Here is a 22,796-nt window from a genome sequence, read left to right on the forward strand (position 1 = left end):
GACACTCAACCACTGAGCCACACCAGCTGGGATTCTTTTTCTGATGATAGAGTACAAAGTCAAGGACCAGGGAGCACAGTAACACTAAAATCCCTCCTCTCATGAAAGCTCAAATGATGAGCTTCTGATTTTTTAAGTCAAGAGAAAAGCCCAAATCGGAAAGGAAACTGCATTACTCTGTTAGCAAATGGCCTTGCTGGCCTCTCATTTCCAGGCACCGCCTGTGGGTCCCAGGAGCAGCCCTGCTCCCCTTGGAGTCACATGACACAGGGATGGAATTCTCCTGCAGACCTTCGCCCACCGAGGCAGAGACTGCGCACGCAGGAGGCTCCTTACTGAAATGCTCTCTGCAGAGAGAAATGTTCTTCCTCTCACTTGGGCCACAGAAAAAAAAGAGGGTGGAGTTTCATTCTGGAGCTAAAAAGTGACTCAGAAAGGAAACTGCCTGGTGTGCTGGGATGACACAGTTCCTTGTAACCTGCTGTGACCAGGCCTGGCTGCCATGCAGCTGCCCACCTTTATCTTGGAAATCAGTCAGAGGAACACTCCAGGCATGCTCCAGGCTTCTTCCAACACGCAGTGACTAAGAGACTTTTCCTGGCTGAGCCTCTCACTGCTGACCACTCCCAGCCTCCATGCCACGGGGATCAGTAAGACTCAAGGAAATAATTTAGATATAAAGTTAGGACCTGCTAGAGTGCCAGGAAGGAGCAAGAAAAGAGGAAGGAGATCCACGTGCACTCAGAAATCTTTGAGTCTATGTTTTAATTTATCCATCAGAAATGCTTTATAGTTCATGCTTATAGCTCTCTCCTAACCACATGTAAGAAACAAAAGAGACAAAGCTCACTTTTTGTTTTTACAATTTACCTCTTTCTTCATTTTTTTTCTTTTCTTTTAAATATATTTTTTATTGATTTCAGAGAGGAAGGGAGAGGGAGAGAGAGATAGAAACATCAATGATGAGAAAGAATCATTGATTGGCTGCCTCCTGCATGCCCCCTACTGGGGATCAAGCCTGCGACCCCAGCATGTGCCTTTGACCGGAATCGAACCTAGGACCCTTCGGTCCACAGGCTGATGCTCTATCCACTGAGTCAAACCAGCTAGAGCATCTTCATTTATTTTTATTCTTTCTGTTGCTTTCTTTCTGTCTAAGGTGAAGGAAGTCATACTCCTTAAACCTTAAAACAGATCAGGTACTCTCTACACTACGTATTTTGGTAAGTCGAAAATGGGCAAATAGCTTCATTTTATGTGGTCCGGTATAATAGACTACATGACACAGTCATCAAAACTTCTTCAAAAATTGCTAATTTTTTCCAAAGGCTTCATTGGCATCTCATGACTTTCTACCAAGTGTCTGCCAGCCTTTTTTTTACCCAGTCAACCCTCATCAGCTGCTCCCTGCTGCCCAGAAGGCGGTTGGTGACCAGCACTGCCTTTCTCTCCACTCATGATGCCAAGCTGATCCCAAGGTTACCCACACAGTTAGCATTTACTTCTAGGTAACGTTCACACCATACCAGGCTCATGGGCTTACCCTGGAGTCTGCCACTGTCTCCGGAGGAGCTCTGGAACGGCCCTGCATCTTGTGAGAATGGGGAAAGCCGTATCAGACCTACTGGCGTGCTTCAGGTGACAGAGACCAACCTCCTGCTAAGTCCCAGCTCAGTCAACTCCCATGTTCCCTGAGCCGGGCAGAGCGAGCCAGCTCCACTGAGAGAGGGACACCATGCCATTCCCCAGGAGAAAGTGATGTGTGTTGGTGAATGCCCATCCTCCCAAAAGAGTAAAGTTCTGGCTCTACAGATGCAGAAGAAGGACAGCACTCTTTGCAAAACACACACACTTCCTATACACAGACACCAGACTTTTCTAACAGTCACTGCTATTGGCTTCTGGTGAGTACAATTCCTCTTCCTCCCCTTCTTTCTTCTTTGCTTCAATGAAAATGTGTTGAGTGTTTACACTGTGCTAGGCGTTGGGCCTTTCCAACAAAACATGATTAAGTCTCAGAAGATTCTCAAAAAACTTAGATTCTACAAAGGGAGAGTGCATACACACAGGTAAGCAAATCATGACTGTGCTATGTGAATATAAAGGAAGGAGCAATGAACTCTGCCTAGAAAGGTAGGTCCATGTGGGTATGGATTGTGTGTATTGATATTTCTCAATCTTCAGATAGAAAAGATGCCATAAAGACTTTTAGTGAATAAAGAAGTGAGTGAATGAATGAGTAAATGTGGGAAGGAGTTGGTCACAACCTTCTATGTGTCAGACTCTGTTCCAGGTACGAGAGGAAAAGTAGTAAATAAGACTGATATCGATTTTTCAAGTCTTTTTGGCCATTTTTAATGAATTATTTGTCATTTTGGATAAATAGATAAAGTCTTTTGTCAGAAATATATACTGTCAATCATTTTCTTCCAGTTTGTGGCTTGTGTTTGCATGTTCTTCTTTTTCTTTTTGTCTTTATCCAATTCCGTTATTTGAGGGGGAGGGCACCCAGATGAGGCCATCCACTCAACAAACCCAGGGATACAAAAGCTTGGCACAGTCTCTCCCAGCCGAGCCCTGCTTCACTGTGCATAGGCAGCTGCTCGGCTTTGCATCTTTCAGCCATGCCAGGTAGAAGTGTCCATCTCAGGGACCTCAGTGGATACTTCTGTGGGCACTACTAGCTGCTGGAGGAGCACATAAGAGCCCGTACCCACTGCCCTCTCAGCCTCTTCCTGAGTGTAGGGCTCCACGCTCAGTTGCTTTAGCCTTTTCTGTGGTCTTTGGATCAGAAGTGGGTCTTCAGATTGGCAGAATTGATGAAGAACCTCATGTAGGCCAGACAGCCATGCAGGTTGGGGTCAAGTTGGGCTCCCAGGACTGGCTGTGGCCATGAGGGAACCTGGGGCCACAGCTTGAGGTGCATCTCATCCAGATTGGACCATTGCTGCTTAGCCTTCATCTGGTGGGCCAGGCAGTGCTTTTGGTGTGCGTCGCTCTGCCTGAACGACTCATGGCTGGTGTCAGGGGAGCCTGTGGACCCAGGGCCCAGCGGGAAGCTCACCTGCATGTGTTTACATGTTCTTAATGGTCTGTTTTAATTTTGATGAACTCTAATTTATCTTTTTAAGTTTGTTTAGCACTTTTTCTGTCCTCCCTAAAATTATTTGCATACTTAAAGTTGAAAAGATATTTTCCATTGTTATCTTCTAGAAGTTGTAGATTCTTATTTTTATGATAAATCTCAAATTAATTTTGAGTGTTTCTGAATGATAAAGACTGCGTCATTTTCCACATATTTATACAGCTGAACAGATGTTTAGCATATTCTGATGACAAGACTTTCATTTCCCCCATTGAATAGCCTTGACACCTCTGTCAAAAATTTAAAAAAATAAAAATAGGATTACCATAAGATCCAGCAATTCTACTTCTGGAAATACATTCAAAGGAAATTAAAACACTATATGTGCCCCCATATTAATAGCAGTATCTATAATAATAAAAGCGTAATATGCTAATTAACCAGATGCCCTTCTGGACGACCTTCTGGAAGAAGCTGGGGCTGGAGGGAAGCCTGGGTCCCGGGTGCCAGAGGGAAGCGGGTGCCGGCAGCCGGGGGAAGGAAGGCCTACTCTTGCATGGATTTCATGCATCGGGCCTCTAGTTATTTATAATAGTCAAGATATGGAAATACCCTAAGTGTTCATCAATGGATGAATGGATAAAGAAGATGTGTGAGTGTGTGTATAATTCAGCCATAAAAAGAAAAATTCTGATGCTTACAACAACATGGATGGATCTTGAAGGCACTATGCTAAGTGAAATAAGCCAGACAGAAAAAGATGAATACTGTATGATTTAACCTAAATGATTAATCTTTAAAAATATAGATTAAAAAAAACAACACCACCTAAACTCATAGAAAAAGCAATTACATTTGTGGTTACCAGACGTGAAAAGTTGGTGGAGGAGAAATTGGAAGAAGGTTGTCAAAAAGTACAAACTTCCAGTTATAAGTACCAGGGATGTAATATACAACACGATGGCTATAGTTAACAGCTTAATGGCATTCCAGTGTGCAAATGTACCAAATTGGGTAACTGGAGATCATAGCAAGAATCCTCTCTCCTACCTTTTCTTCCTTCTTTCCTTTTGGTAGAATGAATGAGAAACAGATTCTCTGGGTTCTGCTTATATGCATTGACATGAATGTGGGATTATTATATTTATTGTCATAATAGAAGGAGGGTATTTTTATTGGTTTTTTTTTTGTCCTAATAACAGAAAAATAAAAGGAGATGGGATGATCATGACCATGATATTGGGTTGACATCTAACCAGCAAATAAATTGTTTGCAAGAAGATTTCTTTCTGAGGAAAAAGTAAGTGCAGGGTGTGCACAGAGCAGGGAGAGGGAGTCCTTCATGAGTGTCTACCTGTAGCTTCAGGAGCATCATGGAGCACTGTCCTTGACATCAGGCGTGTTTTTCACCAAGGGCCCTACAAACAGTGAAAAGCTGGTGTGCCCCCTACAGCCATGAGACGACAAGGAAGGATGGCAGACTGGGAAGTGCAGGGCTATTTGTGTTGACTGCAGGGCTGAGGAACCAGCGAGGCAGGCCTTCGAGCTGAGGCAACTTTGTAAGGGCCTGCGGAGGTCAGAGCTAAGGGCCACAGTAATTTGGCCATTAATGTTACAATGATCTTATTCATTCACTCATTTTAAAATGTGTATTTAGCACAAGTGCTAGAGATACAACAGTGAGCAAGGCACTCTGGCTTTGCTAACCTAAAAAGTAAAAGGCCATTCAAAGTGGGAGGCAGCAAGCATCTACTGAGATCAATAGGAATAGCTATTCGGGAATCATTACGTTCCAAAGGTTTGAGGCATAGGACATGCAAGGCAGTTCCTCTGACATGGCAGCTCAGGCTTCATTTTAAAGGGCTCCATTTATTATTTTTTGACACTTTCATGGAACTTACACTCTAGTAAAATGCCATTATTCAAACAAAATAAAAATTACTATATAATTTAAAATGTGATCTGTGCTATGAAGGAAAAGCAAAGTGTTTCATGAAAGCACAATAGGAGCTCCTGACCTAAGCTAGGTGATCTGAAGAGAGGAAAATGCTGGAGGAATTCACAAGATTGAGCAGAGGGTGTGAACACATAGAAGGTGTCAAAAATGACTGCTAGGGCCCTAGCCGGGTGGCTCAGGTGGTTGGAGTGTCGTCTTATGCACCTAAAAGTTGAGGGTTGATTCCAAGTCAGGGCACATACCTAGGTTGTAGGTTCGATCACCAGTTGGGGTGGGTAGAGAAGGTAACTGATCAATTTCTCTCTCTCTCTCTCCTCTTTCTCTCCCCCTTTCCTTTATTTCTAAAATCAATAATAACATATTCTCAGGTGAGGATTAAAAAATGACTTCTAGTTTTCAAGAAGTAGACTGTGGGTGGACAGCACTCTACACATTAAAATGCAATGTGCTGGCAACAGGCAGCAATGGTGTTTATGAATGAAAAAAAAAAAAAAAGCAGCAGAGTACTGTGGCCTTTCCTTCATTCCTTCATTTGGGAAATATTTAATTCATGCTTGAAGGCACTTTGCCAGACATGCCTCCAATTAATGTCAAACCTTTCCTTTCACATTTTAGATTTCTTTTTATGCAAAATCTTTAGACTCAAATAAAAAAAAGTACATTTATAATAGTTACATCAGAAAGGCAGTTAAATTGCCTCTATCTAATTTTTTGTTATAGGCAGTCAAATCTCAGTGGAAGTAAACTAAAATGAATACACAGAAACAGTTTAAGTTTTTTGTTCTTTGCTTGTTTTTCAGCTTTCTTTTGTTAGAAATGTTTTTGCTTTTTTTTGTTTTAACATTTAAAAAAAGCTGTTCAGCAAATGTGTTTGGGCATATTGATAGTCTCTGTATTTTTTTTTCAATCCTCTGAGATACTGTGAAATTCCAGACTTTTGAAAATCACTTTAATAAGTAGAATGTTTTTTCTTTTTGCAAATATACCCCTTAAATGTTTATTCTAGTATAAAAGCTTTCCCATGTTATCAAATAAACACCAGAAAATAATTTCAATTGAGAACAGAAATGCTTATACTTAGTCACATCCCCACCAATGAATAAATGTATTCAACAAATACTTCCTGAGTGGTCTCTATGATACTCTTTGCTAACTAGGTTACTTTTTTTTACTGCCTTCAATTTACAAATGTGATTGAAATTTTTTCTTTGAAATTATATATACACATATGTTAACTATATTTGCATATATATATATATGCATATATATATATATAAAACTATGTAGTTATAGATACATTAGTTGAAAAGTCTTAAAATAATTATTATACTATATAGGATTTTCAATGAAAATCCTATACAGTATAATGAGATATGCAAGAACTTTAATTTAAAAAAATATAAGATTTATTGGCATATTATATAATAAATTACCTCACAAAAGTTTTACATCTACTTCCCCTGAATTAAATACACAATGCTAAAAAAGAAGAAAAACCATTGTGGGAAAAAGCTAAATAAATGTTGATCACACTTTTTCCTCAGCCTGTGGTCGTTGATTCTGTGGGTGGGAAACAGTAGCAGGCCTAAAAGCCAGCTCTGAGTTCTGATTCTACTGTGGGTGCTGCGGGATGCTGGGGGAGTGGGTCTTGGTTTCCAGTCACCATCACTGTCATTGTGACTTCATTATGTTTCTGTCCTTATTGTGACTTCAGCCAAGAGTCCAGTCCCACAAGGACCCAGAAGCGATATGTAACTGGGCATAAACAGCCAGCCTGTAGAATCCTCCGTACCTGGTTTACTAAAGTGGTTCCTAAGTCCTCCTCAGTACTTTTGTTACTCCATGTGGAGTAACGAAAAAGAATATTATTAAACAAAAAAGTAGTGCATACACATAGATGATGAAAGGTATAGAGACAAAGTGGGCATACAGGATAAATCAGGATTCCACTTTGCATTCCACCATATAAACAGAGTCCCAGATCTATGCCAACTCAATCCTTTATTGATTCTCTCCAAATCAGTCCTTTCTGTGAACTTCTCTCCATAGCTATTAGAGATTTTCTTGTCCAGTAAAGTTATGAGATTCTTTGAACAGAATTTGCTTTAGTGACTTAAAGAAATGATTCTCGCAATAAGTTATAAAGTGCTCAGAGAGACTCTTGTTTTGACGTATATTTACTGCAGTATCATACTTAAATGTTTAGCCCTGGATTTCCTAACCTATTTTATGCAGAAGTATAGTATTTCAGGTTTCCTTTCCAAAGGAGAAAGAGATGTTCCAATGGCTAAGCAATCCATTTAGAGTAGAAACATAACACTGTGATCCTATCTAATAAAAGAGAAACATGCAAATTGACCTACCTCCGCTATGCCCACAAGCCATGCCCACCAGCCAATCAGGAGCAAGTATGCAAATTAACCCAACAAATATGACAGCAGCCACAGAGCTGGAGAGAGCAGGAGGCTTGGGTTGCAATGGAGGAAGCCAAGCTTTCCTCCTGCTCTGGCCAGCCCTGGCCTCCACTCAAGGCTACAAAGTTTCAATTATAGAAGATAAATAAATCCCAACAAAAATGGTGGCAGCCAGAGGCTTGGGTTGCCCCTGGCAATGGAGGAAGCCAAGCTTTCCACCCGCCTGGCCTGCCCTGGCCTCTGCTCAAGGCTACAAAGTTTCAAATATAGAAGAGAAATAAATCCCAGATACCAGGGCCTCCACTTGGGTCGCTGGGGGGCGTGGCCGGCCTGCAAACCACCACAGGCCCCTCGCCCAGGCCTCCCCACACCCCAAGGGAACCCCCACCCTGATCCGGGACACCCTTCAGGGTAAACCAGCTGGCTCCCACCCATGCACCAGACCTCTATCCTATCTAATAAAAGTAATATGCAAATTGACCATCACTCCAACACACAAGATGGTTGCCCCCATGTAGACACAAGATGGCCACCACAAGATGGCCAGCAGGGGAGGGCAGTTGGGAGGGACTAGGCCTACAAGGGAGGGCAGTTGTGGGAGATCAGGCCAGGAGGGGAGAGCAGTTGGGGGGGACCAGGCCTGCAAGGGAGGGCAGTTGGGGGCAATCAAGCCTGCAGGGGAGGGCAGTTAGGGGTGACCATGTCTACAGGGGAGGGCAGTTGGGGGTGATCAAGCCTGGCTCCCAATTTGCAGGTGAGCAGTTGGGAGCCAGCAGTCCTGGATTGTGTGAGGGATGTCCGACTGCCCGTTTAGGCCCGATCCCTAAACGGGCAGTTGGACATCCCTTGAGGGGTCCCAGATTGGAGAGGGGTACAGGCTGGGCTGAGGTACAACCCCCCCACCATGCATGAATTTCGTGCACCGGGCCTCTAGTATTAAATAAGTTTACACGCATGTTTTTTCTAAGAGTGTTCATTTGAGAAATGCTAGAAATATCAGAGGCACAACAGAGTAAGACTGCAAAACGTTCATGAAGTTTTAATTAAGGGGGAAATTATAATGTATTGCATTTGAAAGTGAGTTATAATGCTCCACAGGGCTACAGAGCTGGAGAAGAAATGGCATACAAAGTAGCAAAGTGCAAACATATTTGTATGGGTCACCCAGAAGTCACCTTTGAAAGGAAAACAAATAAAAAAGAACCTGGAAATGAGATAACACTGAGGAAATGATATGATGCATTTGTTTTCTAACAACACCATAAATCTATAACTGGTTGAACTTTTGTGAAGTTAGTGGATTATTTGTTAATAACTAGAAAAATGTTTGTGTAATTGCTCAGGTGGCATAAAGGTCAGAAAATCAGTTTCATTCCTTTTACCTGTTAATTGCCCTGAACCTTAGTTCCAAAGGTCACATGTTGGCATTGTTTTTCTGTAACAAGGAGAGAAATTTTCCTACTTGTAAATTTCCAACAAAAAGAAAACTCATTTCATAGTTTCTGCAGATATTAAGAATACATGGAGACCTGTCTCTTGAAAGGCAGGATAATGTACTGACAATATCAAACGTAGACACGGAGTTGTTGGCCCATTAGAAAAGAATCTAAACTCAGATTGAATGTTAGCTATTAGGCTTGTTTTTTTAAATAACTATTTATTGTTGAAAGTATTACATATGTCCCTTTTTTCCCCCTATTGCCCTCTCCTACCCCCCTTACCCCAAGCCTTCACCACCCACTGTCTGTGTCTATGGGTTATGCATATACACATATGAATTCATTGGTTGATCTCTCTCCTCCCTCCCCCCTCCCCTGCCTTCCCTCTGAGGTTTCTGAGGTTTTACAGTCTATTCGATGTTTTTATGTCTCTGGGTCTACTTTTGCTCATCAGTTTATGTTGTTCATTAGATTCCACAAATGAGTGAGATCAGTGATACTTATCTTTCTCTGGCTGGCTTATTTCGCTTAGCATAATGCTCTCTAGGTCCATCCATGCAGTTGCAAATGGTAAGAATTCTTTCTTTTTACAGCTGCATAGTATAGAATATGCAGCTTATATTTTAAATACAGAGCTCATAGTCTTTGTCTGTCATGATTACAACATTGGATACACTCATCACTAGAATATGCTGTTTTACTTAGGACAATCCAAATCAGCTGCTTTCTCCTTCGCATATTTCTTTTATTTTTTAAATTTTCAGGTGCATTATGTCCAAAGTGGGTGTTGCTTTAAATTAACAGCACAATATAAAGTCGGATGAGGTTTATAACAACACGGACTTGGAAAAGAGCTGTGGCATGAAAAGCAATGCAGGATTTATGCAGACTTAAGATACAAATATAGCTGCCAAGAAATTAAATTGTTGAATACTGGTAAGCCTTAAATATGTTGTCTATATCTGGTAAGTAAGACTTTACTAACATCTCTTGCATCTTTCTGAAGATCAATCGCCTCTGATTAAGACAGAAAACACAGTATTTCAGGAATTACCTGGCCCTTTTGGCAAAAGAATAGTATTTCTTATAAGTAGAAGTTTATCAAATGAAAAATCTGGAGTTCAATGACTAAGTCCCTATGTTATACTATGTGCAATTTCACTCCAGGCACCGATATGCTAAGAAAACATCACTATGCCTATATCATATCACCATGGGGCAGGTGGGGGGAACCTTGGACAATAAAATGAGGAATCACAAGCATGAAATATATTTGCTTCCCCACTGTAACAAAGCTCAATAGGCAAATTTTAATTGTACATTTCCCATTTAGCTAAACTATTTCCCCCCTCACCTTGGCAAATCCTTTGGATTCCGCAGTCTCTGCGAAGCAGTGCTACATTCTATTCATGCCACAGGTTCTTTTTGTTATTTAGCCTTTGAAGGACAAACGCCATGGCTTGGGAAAGGCTTAAGTTCAATTCAGCCCACAAATGCAAACATTTATTGAGTTCTTACCAGAGCTCATTATGTTACCTGTCATCTGGGCTCTGGGGAGGGGGATCAGCTGGAGATAAAGCACAAGAACCTGGCGATCTGTCACCTGGAGACCTAGAGACACGTCACAGTTATCCCATGTATGTTCAAGCCACTGCCCTGCTGGACTGCCTTCTCTTCCCAGGTCTCAGGGAAGAGGCGGCCTCCGTCCACCCTCGGGCCCTTAGAGCCCAGCCCTTAGGGCTGCCAGGACCTGGAGCTGTCTTTTCCCCAAATGCCTAGAGGGTACAGCTCTTCTCTCTCCTCATCAACCCGCCTTGAAAATCAAAACTCCATACTGAGAGCTTCATCGCCTTACTGGATCTAATTCCAGCAAGGAGGCGTGTTATCTGAATATTCCAAGTGGGTCTTTTCATTTTAAGGAAAGAGATGAATAGACCAAATATCCTATAAGTCTGCCCACTCCAATTGTCAGGGTAATGCTCCCTGCATCTTCAGGGCAGCAGATTTGTGTGGAAGACCACACTCTGTAAAGAAGACTTTGGCTTTAGATGGACTTACTCCGAAGGCTTCCAGGAAGAGTGTGTCTAGGGCAGGCAACCCAGCTCACAGAGCTTGAGGCTGGGCAGGGCCTACGAGTTTCTAAAGGGAAGACAGAAGTGGCAGCACTGGGTTTAGGGTGTGGAGAGCCTTTCTAATTTGGGGTGAGCAAGCACCTGTGATGACACCATGTTCACAAAGTGTCCTGGATGATAAGAAAGTTCTTTCCTGGTACCAGGGAAGGGGGGTGTGGGGGGGGTGGAGATTGCAAAGAACATGGCCTCTCCCTGCCTTCTGGCCATGCATTAAGCGCACAAAAGTACACAAACACATGAGCAAATCAGTTAAAGTCTGAGTGACTTAGGAGAACATTCCAAAGAATATGTGACTGGTCACCTAAAGTCATTCAGTATGTAAAACTACCAGCTGGATAAGACACCCATCCCGTAAAGTGAAGATTGGGAGGGTAAGTAAATAATGGCCACACTTTACTAAATGGTTCAAAATTCTTGTTGAACTGATTATATTACACAAAAATAAACACATCAACTCTATGACTATGCATGATGGTTTTTATTTTATGTTTCCCTTACTGGAGTCTGGATTTTGGACCCAACAAATAGATCTTTATGAAATGGTGATCCACACCCTTTGTGGTTGAATAAGAGCAACGGTTATAAATAATTTCCATTTTATAGTTGTAGTTCTCCCCCCACCCCCGCCAAAAAAATAAAAAACCTACAAAAAAAAACCTAAATGTGAATTTTCCAGTATTTCTTCTGCTGCAGAGTAGAAAATGTATATTTGAGTGCACAGGCATTTAAACACCACCAAAGGATTTCATGCCTGGTGGCAATGACTTAGCTGTTACCAAAAGACATTACATAGTATTTGAAGGCTAAACTATGACTATTTTCTTGAGCAATCTCCCATAACCACATATGCCATTGAGAGGGACTGAGTTTTGAAAAAATAATCTATTAATTAATTAAAATTATATAAATTAAATTGTTAACTGACTGCATCATCAACAGACTTTTAAAGTAACAACAGAGTAGTTCATTTTTTTTGAGGGTCTGTTTTTTAAGTCAGTGGTGGCAAAATAGCCTATCTGTGCTTTCTGCCATTTTCTCTACCCTTATTGCTGAGTCCAGGAGACAAAGGTCAGGAGAGAAAGAAGTGCAGAAGGTAACAAGTGCTGAAAATGTCTCGAATTGGAGAAGAAGGAACAGGACAAAAAGCGTCTACCACAGAGCTTGAAAACAGGGCGAGTGGAAGGAGTGGCAAAGGAACAAACGTTTTCTGCTCATGTTCCGATGGAGTGATGGTCTCAGAAGGGCCTTCTCTGGCCAGGGTTCTCCATGCTGGTCTGATCCCTAGGGCTTGTTATTTTGGCTCTGTCCACAGAAAACAAAACTTCAAAAGAAAGAGAAAATATAATAAAGAAGACATTTTTAGAATAATTGAAAGATGCCTTCATACTTTGGCTGATGTTTATAAACCATTCCGTAAAGTGCTGATTTCATCTAGACTATAGATTCTTTGAAACATCCTCAGTATTGCTCATCTCTCTTTTTCATGTTAAAACTTGTTTCTTAATTTCAGCTTTATTAATTAATAATTGATGAATAAAATAATAAGGCATTTAAAGTGTACATTGTAATTTTTTTAAGTAAATGAAGTACTTTGATATATGTGTATGTTGTAAAAGGACTCCCCCCACCTTAACATATCCATCATCTCAGATTTTTATCTTTTTTTTATTTTTGGTGAAAATAGTTAAGTTCTACTCTCTTAGCAAATTTCAATTATACGATACAGTGTTATCAACTGTAGTCACCGTATTATACTTAGATCCTCAGACCCTCTTTACATTATAGCTGAACATTTATACCCTTTTAGCAACCTCTCCCTGTTTTCCCTACTTTCCTGCAACCATTTTTTACCCCCTGTTTTTATGATAAACTCAAGTCTTTTTAAAAAAAGTATATTATTTGATTCTTTTACAAAGAGGAAGGGAGAGGGATAGAGAGTCATAAACATCGATGAGAGAGAAACACCCATCAGCTGCCTCTTGCACACCCTCTACTGGGATGTGCCCGAAACCAAGGTACATGCCCTTGACCGGAATCGAACCTGGGACCCTTCAGTCCACAGGCTGACGCTCTATCCACTGAGCCAAACCAACCAGGACTCAAGTCTTAAAATGGAAGGAAATGAATACACGAGACACAAACAAATTAAATGGTTGTTTTGAGACAAAGTATCTACAAGAAGCAGTTATGCTTAGAGATTTCATATTGTTAATGAAATAGAAAGTTCTGTTTACTAATAATATACCACTCTAACATGAGTTGTGTTTTTAATAGTCAGCCTTTATTTGACATTTTAAACCCTGTAAACTTGGGATGGGCTGGTAAATGTAATCCACCAACTAAAATTGGACTACAATAATATAAACATTGCATTGTATTTAGAAGTGGCAGAGCCAGGATTTGAACCTCGATCCTATTCCCTTGTTTATTCCAATATAACCAGTTGTCTTTTTCAGCTGACATATTATAACAAATTGATCTACTCAAAGTGGAGTTACCATTTTCAAGCTGTGAATGTTTTCTCTGGTGGATTACCCTAGAGATCATTGTTTCTCCTCAAAATCCTGCCCACTTCAGCTCCCTGACACCACTTGCCCACCATGAAGAACATTCGGGCATGAAGAGACTGTGTCCCCACATTGCTGCTTTTTGGTGTGAAATCCCTTCCAGGGCATGTTCTCACTATTGCTCTGAGAAATGACACTAAAGTAAATTAATTGCTACCATAAAATATCAATAAGCAACAAGTGCTGCCAGGATGTGGAAAAAAGGAAACCCTAATGCACTGCTGGTGGGAATGCAGACTGGTGCAGCCACTGTGGAAAACAGAATGGAGTTTTCTCAAAAAATTAAATATGGAACTGCTGTTTGACCCAGTGATCTCACTTCTGGGAATATATCCTAAGAATCCTGAAACACCAATCAGAAAACATATATGCACCCCTATGTTCATAGCAGCTTAGTTATTCAATAGCTAAGATCTGGAAACAGCTCAAGTGCCAATCGGTAGATGAGTGGGTAAAAAAAACTGTGGTACATTTATGCAATAGAATACTTTGAGGCTATAAAAAATATTCAGATCTCTTATCCTTTGCACCAGCATAGATGGACCTAGAGATTAGTATGCTAAGTGAAATAAGTCATCAGAGAAAGACAAATATCATATGATCTCACTTATAGGTAGAATCTAATGAACAAAATAAACTGACAAACATAATAGGTCCTGGATGCATGAAGCAGACTGACAGATGTCAGAGGGAAGGGAAGCGGGAGTGTGAGAGAGATTAACCAAAGGGCTTATATGTACTTATGCATAGCCCATGGACACAGACAATAGTGTGGGGAAGGCCTGGGTCGGGTGGAGGCTAGCTGGGCGGGGGCAAAGGGGGAAAATGGGGGACATCTGCAATACAAAATAAAAATTTTAAAAATTTAAAAAAGATAGAATTAAAGGCATTTTTAATGCTTAATGTAAGGTTTATATTTTTCCTGCATTACATTTATAAAATTTATTGTAAATTTGGAGTTCTAGATAATCCCTTTTAAAACTAGTAAAAATTGCTGATTAACAAAAAGATATTTAACAGAAATTATAAAAGTGAGTCTGATGCTATCAATTGGCTTAACATGAAGTTAACTGTATTGCATGGACTGATTCCTTAGCTACTGCAGACCACAGTGACAATCTATGCAGTGACACAATGGGTGGGGACCTTTCAACCAAGTTAATGGGGGGAAAAAAAGCAAAACATATCCAAAAAATGGGAGAAAAAATACTAAATTTAAGAGCAACTTGTATATTGAAATTTTACAAAATAATTCTAGGATCCTTGCTTTGAATATTTTTAAGTAAAACAATAGAAAATCTTTTTAAAAATGTTTAAATGTTTTGTGATGCAAAGAAGGTACGGCATATTATTGAAAATATTCAAGCCATATTAAAATGAGTTTGTAAGATTATTCAAATTAATTTGCTGCATAGTCCTTAAGAAAGAAATGTGAGCATGTTAAAGAGCTTATTAAAACTTCTAATATGGATATTGTAGTAAGTATGATAATAGATCACACTATTATGTAAATACAGTAAGAATATTGAATAATTCAAAAAATATAAAATACCTGTTGAGTTATTTGAAGTTTAAGCTTATATGACATCTTTACAGTTCAAAAGAATACAAACAAATATGGATTGGTATAATCAACATCATTAAAATGTCCATACTACCCAAAGCAATCCATAGTTTCAATGCAACCCCCATTAAAATACCAATAGTATATTTCACATACCTAGAAAAAACACTCAAAAAATGTATATGGAACCAAAAAAGACCCTGAATAGCTGGAGCAATCTTGAGAAAGAAGAACAAAGTTGGAGGAATCATAATACCAGATATCGAGTTATACTACAAAGCCACTATACTCAAAACAGCCTGGTATTGGCATAAAAACAGACATATAGATCAATGGAACAGAAGAAATCAGAGAAACCAGAAATTGATCCAAGGCACTATGCTCAATTAATATTTGACAAAGGAAGCAAGAGCATACATTTGAGCAGAGACAATAAATGGTATTGGGAAAATTGGACAGATACATGCAAAAAAATGAAACTAGACCACCAATTTACACCATACACAAGAATAAATTCAAAATGAATAAAAGAATTATATGTAAGATGTGAAACCATAAAAGTCCTAAAAGAAACCATAGGCACCAAAATCTCAGACATCTTTCATAGCAATGTGTTTGCGGATATATCTCCTAGGTCAGTGGTCGGCAAACTCATTAGTCAACAGAGCCAAATATCAACAGTACAACGATTCAAATTTCTTTTGAGAGCCAAATTTTTTAAACTTAAACTTCTTCTAACACCACTTCTTCAAAATAGACTCGCCCAGGCAGTGGTATTTTGTGGAAGAGCCACACTCAAGGGGCCAAAGAGCCGCATGTGGCTCGCGAGCTGCAGTTTGCCGACCACAGTCCTAGGGCAAAGGAAACTAAAGAGAAAATAAATAAATGGGACTACATTAAAATAAAAAGCTTCTGCACAATAAAAGAAACCATTAACAAAATAACAAGAGAGCTCACTACATGAGAGAACATATTTTCCAATGATACATCTAATAAGGAGTTAATCTCCAAAATATATAGGGAACTCATACAACTTAACAAAAGGAAGGCAAACAATCCAATTAAAAAATGGGCAAAGGACCTACGTACTAGACATTTCTCCAAAGTGAACATACAAAAAACCAAGAGACATATGAAAAAAATGATCAAAATCACTGATCATCAGAGAGATGCAATTCAAAATGAAATGAGATACCAGCTCACACCTGTCAAAATGGCTATCATCAACAAATGACAAGTGTTGATGAGGTTGTGGAGAAAAGGGAACCCTAGTACACTGTTGGTGGGAATGCAGACTGAGTACAGCCACTGTGGAAGACAGTATGGAGTTCCCTCAAAAAATTAAAAATGGAACTCCCATTTGATCCCAGTCATTCCACTTCTAAGAATATATCCTAAGAAACCCAAAACATTCATTAGAAAGAATATATGCACCCCTATGTTCATAGCAGTGCAATTTACAATTGCTAAAATTTGGAAACAGCCTAAATGCCCATCAGCAGATGAGTGGAGTGGATAAAAAACTGTGATACATCTACACAATGGAATACTACGAGCAATAAAAAAGAAAGAACTCTTACCATTTGCAACAGCATGGATGGACCTGGAGAGTATCATGCTGACGGAAATAAGCCAGTTGGAGAAAGGTAAGTATCACATGATCTCACTCACATATGGAATCTAATGAACCAAATAAACTGATAATCAAAATGAGACCCAGAGTCATAGAAACATGAACAGATAGTTGAACCTTAGAGGGAAGGCAGGGAAGGGTGGGTGGGAAGAGATCAACCAATGAACTTATATGTATATATACATAATCCATGGACACAGACAATGGGGTAGTGAGGTTGGGGAGTGGGCTGGAAGAGGTTAATGGAGGAAAAAGAGGACTAAGTAATACTTTCAACAATAAAAAGTAAACAAACAAACAAACAAAAGAAAGCTATAGCAGAAAAATGCATAATAATTATGGGTCCTATAAAAATCTCTAGAGAAAATGGACTTCTCAGTATACAGAAAGATATTTAAAAACTCCCACTGTGAAAATGATAGTGTCTTTCAAAATACCATTGAATAATGACATACAATGTTATTTATATTATCAATAGTCTTAAAAATTTCACACTTTTCCTTTTGTAATAATTTTGTTTGGCAATAAAAAAAGTTTTGTTTGCTGCTAAGAAGTTTGAAAAAATTTAGAACTTGAAGTTGTATGATCTTCCTGGAATAAAATGTCACTTACTGACAGCATTTCTTTGGGAAGCTAAACAAATAGCAACTAGGTAATAATGGAGCTAATGTGTACCAATTATTTACTAGTTTCAGGCACTGTCTTCAATTCCCTGTGCTGGTTATTTTATTGAATAGTCACAAAAGTCTGATGAGGTAAGGATGATTAGTTTCCCAGCTTTACAGATGAGGAAACTGAGGTTTGGAAGGCTCATCCAGGAGGCCTGTGAGTCTGAGCAGTCCTATAAAGTCTGCCTACCACCCCATGACGAGTGACTGTCACTTCCTCTAAGAGGGTGGCAAACATTAGTTGTTAACTAGTAATAAATGATCAAGGTTTGTAAATTGGAAAGTATCCAACTCCCCATAGTGAAATCACTCTTGTGTGTGACAGTGGTTCCTGGAGTGGAAAAGAGAGGTGTGGAGTTACAGCCGGCTGGATACCACAGGTTAGTCTTCACGATGCTTCAGACATAAATCACACATCTGTTTGTGTCATAACAGAAAAACAAGGCAAAATAGATAGACGAGTGAAAGCCATCAACCAGGCTGGCTCCAAGGACGACGCTTGGGTCTGCGGAACATGAGTGGGTCATCCAGGCCAGGGTGCCTATGTTAGAGGCCTGTCACCTGGACTTGACAGGATCCACAGCCCAAGTTATTCTGGCGTTTAACTCTGCATTATAGGTTCAATATGGACCATTTCATTAAATGCTGCTATGGTAAAACTGATCATTCTCAGGACAAAAGGAATTAATTACTATTTTGCACAGCAGGTAGCAAACATAAAGGAGCCATGACCCTAAGCGATGGGACCTGTAAGTTCATTAAGGGCATGCATGTTTATAGATGGCAGCCCCTTACGACTAAAACATTAGTTTCATGTTTGATCTTATACAAGTTACATAATATTACACTGATCATATTCTCTATTTGTAAAATGGAACTACTATCAAATTTTAGATTAATTAAAATTATTTTTCATACCTTAAAAACATTTGGTGTCTGAAAAAAATATACATAATTTTCCTGTTATTTGAATAGAAAAAAATTTTTTGTATGAAATTAGTTTAGGCCACCATTCTGAAGTGTTTATTTTGTCTTTTCTTTGATCTGCCTTAAGAATTATCCTCTAACAAGTCCCTTCCTGATAACATTGCTAATTCTCATTTAAATAATTAGGATGTTGATAAGATCTAATAGAGCAAAGGATAAAGGCAACCATTTGCTACTTAAAGATTAGAAGAAGAATAAAAAACATGATAGAATTAATAATAGTGCCTGAACTGTACTTTTAAATTTGGAAAACACATTTTGATATAAGAATCATCCAAGGAGAGTGAATATATTACTCAATGTTCATCTATAGCATATACATTTCACAGAGTTCATAATTTATTGAAAATATTCTCTCACTGTAAAATAAACTTCAGAGAAACACAGTGAGCCTTTTTATGAATTAGTCCCAATGCCTAAGGTCCCAGGAGCTATTAAATAAACAATAAATAAATAAAATTAAATAAATACATAATATTGCTGAGCAAGCTGGCTCAGTCTTTAAAAACTTTTTCTGGTATGGAACCTTTCAGAAAGGAACTACTGTGAAATTTAGATAAGTATTCACCCTATGGCTAGCGCCATAATATTTTAACAAGCAGTTATACAGAATGGTGACTAAATCCAATTACAGAGAGTCTCCAGGGCTATTTCCTCCCACCACCACCTCAAGTGCAAGCACACAAGTGCACACACACGCGCATTTCTGCAGCTTAGCTAAAGTGGATCCTCAACACATTATATTTATTTTTGAGAAACTTAAACGTATTTGAACATTGATGAGAATTTAAAAGTATCTCTCCTGCTTCTCTTGCTTATTAAACCTCGATGCATGTTTTATATATACAATCAGCTCCATTTAGTCTAGGTTGGAAGGGATACCCATAAGGATTGAAGGCACTGTCTGATAACCTAAGATGAGGAAGAATTACAGATAAAATACAACTTGATACAAACCGTTTCCAATAACAGAGGCTTAAGCCAAACCAAAATTGCTTTGAAGATCATAACGAGAAAAAAAAAACAGGGTTAACTTTGGGTTTTGTTTCTTTTAAGTGATCGTTAATCTAAAATATCATTATAATAGCTAGGTGCTGTAAGAGAGATGCCAGACCCACTAAAAGCTAGTCAGCACACACTCATTGAATGCCTACTACACACCATAAACAAACAAAACAACAAGCAACGCCTTGGGGAGCTCTAAAGCAAGGAATGTTTGGGATGATGGTGGGAATAAGATGCAGTATTCTGCTTAAGTAAAAAATGCCAATATAAGGAACTGGAAATTTTCCATGCTTTCAAGTTTTCTTTCTCTCCTACAGAAAGAGGTCCTAAAGCTTGGCATACTTCTTTGAGAAATCTGTGACAACACTTTTAAATGATTAGCTATTTGCCCATGAAGGAACTTTGTGTAGGAATCTGTGGATGGTCAGTGCCCCATACCCCCACCCACAAACCTTAAAGACAATGAATGATCAATAGATGGAACTGAAAAGTATACATCTCTAGTACCCATTAAGAGAAATAAAAAGCCAGCAGAAAAAACGGGTAACTTTGGCCAGAATGTAATAATGTTCATTTCCAGACTCCCTCTACATTTGTGTTAATCCTGCCTGCACTACTCAAAAGGATGAACCCCAGATTTGAAAGAGTCTGAGCAGTCCCAAATCTCTGCCAGGCATTTGAATTCCATCCACCAACATCCAGATCAAGTAGTCACCCTAGCTGATAGTTTTACTTTTGTCAAAAGTAATTAAAAAACAGATTAATATAATAACAGTTATTGAGACAATGTAAATCCACAAAATAACCACTGTCGAAAGTGAGGCTTTTGCCCTGGCCAGTGTTCTCCTCAGTGGTTAGAGCAACAGCCTGAGCACTGAAGGGTAGCCGGTTTGATACCCGGTCAAGGGCACGTACCTGGGTTGCAGGTTCAATCCCTGGCCCAGCCAGGGCATGTGTGGGAGGCAACCAATCAATGTGTCTCTCTCACATTAGGTTTTTTTTCTCTCTCTCGCCCAGCTTTGCTCCCTTCCACTCTCTCTAAAATCAATGGGGGAAAAATATCCTCAGGTAAGGATTAACAACAACAAAAAAAGTGAGGCTTTTATTAAGAATGAAGACAGTTCTGTTTTTAAACTCTCTTCAGATCCTAGCCTGGTCACTTACTAGTTCAGTGATCCTGTATGCGTTAACCACTGGGAAACTCACTTTCCCCTGTAAGCTGGACATTCCACCTAGTAAGTTCATGAAGTTGTCGTAGGAGCAAAAGCAAAGCACTTACCATGTGCCTAGTACATAGTAGGGAGTGATGCCTTCTCAGAATCAAACACCTCGTTTGTCCTCTCTCACAGGTAATATTTCAGACATCCATCCTCCCTCACTCAACCACCCACCTCCTCAGGGGAGTGGGCCTAGTGAGCAATGGGCATATGACCTGATTTCGGCCAATTAGGTGAAGAGGGAAATTTGCTGGAGGCGGGTGGGCGGTGGACAGCTTCTGGAAACAGGAATCTGTCTCTTAAGATAAAGACAAAGGGAAGGATACATCTTCCTTTGTCTCCCTCTGGGAGTTGGGCCTGGATTTCACACCTGCGGATGAATGTTGTTACATGAATACGAAGAAAGATGGAGCAGAAGAAAGAACCTGAATCTTGGTACATACAGAGCATCAAGGGTTCCATTAACGGGTGGGCAAAAGTACTCCAAATGACTCAGAAAACATCTAATGTTAGAGTGGGGAGAATGTAGACAGAATATGGTTCCACTGTTTCAAGGGTTATAAAGGCTTCATTGAGCAGAATGGGATCAACTCAGAGTTTCTGAAGCTCAAGTAAGTCAGATTCCTAAATGAGCGAAACAAAGACCTGCTACCTCTAAGAACTTCTGTTGCTAGAGATACTTAACACTATTAAGCTGTCACAGTAGCATGCAGCCGGACTCTGTCCTCAACTACAAAAGGCGGGCATCCTTAGCAAAGGTTCCCTCGGCACTGGGTGGAGGAGTTCGGGCGTTCTCCATAAAGAAGAGTTTGAAAGATTTGCACCTGGTCAGAATACAATTTTTTAAATTAAATGAAATATTTATTTTTTAAATATGTGTAGATTGCCTGCAGTTATAAAAATATATGTGTACTGAGTCCTGACCGGTTTGGCTCAGTGGATAGAGCATCAGCCTTCGAACTGAAGGGTCCCAGGTTCGATTCCAGTCAAGGGCATATACCTTGATTACTGGCACATCCCCAGTGCGGGGAGGGGGGAGAGGCGGGGAGGTGCAGGAGGCAGCTGATCAATGTTTCTCTCTCATCGATGTTTCTAACTCTCTATTCCTCTCCCTTCCTCTCTGTAAAAAATCAAGAAAATATATTTTAAAAATAAATAAATAAAAATACTGAGAGATTTCTTTAACCTTTATTTAGTTCCTCCAATGGGAACATCGTGCAAAGCCAGAGTACAATGTAACAACAAGGGTACTGTCACGGAGAGGGTCAAGATACAGGACATTTCCGTCAAGGTAAAGTTCCCCTTGCTGCAGTTCTTTAAGTAGATCCTCTGTCCTCCCTCCTGATCCCATCCTTGACTCCTGGCAAGCACTAATCTATACTCCATCACTGCAGTTCTTTCATTTCAAGAATGTTATGGAAATGGAATCATACAGTGCATGCCCTTTGGAATTGGCTTTCTCTTTACTCAGCATATTTCTCTGTATATTCAATGCAAGTTGTTGCTGGTATTAGTAATTCATTCCTTTTGACTGCTGAGTACAATTCTATGGTACACATATGCCAGAGTCTGTTAGCCATTCATGTGTTAAAGGACATCTGGCTGTTTCCAGATTTTTTGACTATGAAAGCTGCTATGAATATTTGTGGACAGATTTTTGTGGGAACACAGGTCTCGTGTATCTGGGATACATGCTCAGGGTAGCAATTGCTCAATTGAATGGTAGTTTAGGGTGTTTGTTTGTTTTGTTTTGTTCTTTTAAGAAACTGTCCAACTCTTTGCCATTGGAAATTCCTATTTGCAATATATTAGTGACTCAGTCTATCTGCATCCTTGCCAGAATTTGGTATTGTCATTATTTTTAATTTTAACCATTCTTATAGGTAAATAGTGGTATTTTTTTATGGCTTTAATTTGCATTACCCTGATGACTAGTACTATTGATAACATCTTTTTCTGTGTTTATTTACCATCTACATACCCTTTTCAATGAAGTTTATTCAGGGCACATGTTCCAGGTTGTGAGCTCGATAACTGGTGGGGGCCTTGCAGTATGCAGCGATCAATGTTTCTCTTTCACATTGAGGTTTCTCTCTCTCCCTCTCCCTTCCTCTCTCTCTAAAAAACA

At 39.6% G+C, this 22,796-nt stretch overlaps 1 pseudogene; it reads right to left on the bottom strand.

The window, feature by feature from the left end:
- Positions 1-2,356: 2,356 nt before the first annotated feature.
- Positions 2,357-3,189, bottom strand: LOC103287693 (zinc finger protein 593-like; annotated as a pseudogene).
- Positions 3,190-22,796: the final 19,607 nt, after the last annotated feature.

This window comes from Eptesicus fuscus, chromosome 19, assembly GCF_027574615.1.
Source record: "Eptesicus fuscus isolate TK198812 chromosome 19, DD_ASM_mEF_20220401, whole genome shotgun sequence".
Classification (NCBI taxonomy): Eukaryota; Metazoa; Chordata; class Mammalia; order Chiroptera; family Vespertilionidae; genus Eptesicus; species Eptesicus fuscus.